The sequence below is a fragment of the Eptesicus fuscus genome, chromosome 3 (assembly GCF_027574615.1).
Source record: "Eptesicus fuscus isolate TK198812 chromosome 3, DD_ASM_mEF_20220401, whole genome shotgun sequence".
Lineage (NCBI taxonomy): Eukaryota > Metazoa > Chordata > Mammalia > Chiroptera > Vespertilionidae > Eptesicus > Eptesicus fuscus.
The window spans coordinates 57,331,225-57,332,473 of record NC_072475.1 but is presented as its reverse complement, the minus strand read 5'-3'; positions in this window follow the sequence as shown (position 1 = coordinate 57,332,473).

Here is a 1,249-nt window from a genome sequence, read left to right as displayed (position 1 = left end):
AGTTCCAGTCTTGGCTCTGCATCTAAAATCTTGTGTCAATGGCTATGAAGTGTCCTGTATAAGACGAGACAGCTCCCCGACCTCAAGGAACTCGTCTTCTCACAGAGTCCTAGTGGCCCTGAGAGTGAGGGTGAGCTGGGGGCCCACCAGGTCAGAGGGAGGACCCGGCTGGTGGGGCGTTCCAATCCATCCCCAAAGTGCAGGGAAACGTGATAACATGTGCACACAAAGAGACGAGATCATGTCTCAGAATCATAATTTCTTAATCTGCAGATATAGGGGTCAGACCGCTCACGGGCTGCACATTGGTTTTGTTGGGACCATTGTTACTTGGCCAGTTTGACTTTGAATAACCAGTTGTCCCCAGGCCCAGCCACTTTGAATTGCTTGATCAGCACATTGCTACCTGCCTGCCCTCTGTAGGCATTTGAGTTTGTGACTCCCCCCAGACATGACAATCTCCTCCAGCTTTGAACCTCAGTAAGAAGTAACTAATAGAGGGACTTTCAAACAGGCCAGGAAGGATACCCTAGGACCGTGGTCGGCAAACTGCGGCTCTCGAGCCACATGCGGCTGGCTCTTTGGCCCCTTGAGTGTGGCTCTTAGGCCAGCTTAGGAGAACCCTAATTAAGTTAATAACAATGTACCTACCTATATAGTTTAAGTTTAAAAAATTTGGCTCTCAAAATAAATTTCAATCGTTGTACTGTTGATATTTGGCTCTGCTGACTAATGAGTTTGCCAACCACTGCCCTAGGACAGAGTCTTCTGTGATTCTTCCAATCCCAGCTGCGGAGGAGGGGGGCAATCCACAGAGCCAGGCTGGACCTCTCCCTGTCCATCCCTTCCCCTGTCCCACCCTCCCAATCCACACAGCTGGTGGGGAAGGGGTCAGAGTCCACAAGCCCAGCTCCCAGTCCCACCTGAGTCATCAGGCCTTCCTCAGCCAGTCCTCTCCTAAGCCCTGGGTCACCATCTGGCACCAAGCCCTTGCTGCCTTGTACGGCCTTTGCATTTTTCTGTTCATGTTCTCCTCACTCCCCACGCCCCAACCCCCCCAAAAAAGCTGGTGAATTTAGCAGGGGCTCAGCCTGGTATCTACCAGAACCTGGCTGGTACATCGCACACACCAGGTGCTTAACCATGTCCATAGTGATGGTAATGATGGCTGTTTGCAGCTCTGGAGGAGGAACGCTGGGGCCTGACTCCCTGGAAAGAGAACAGAGATGGGCCCAGAAGAAAGAAATTG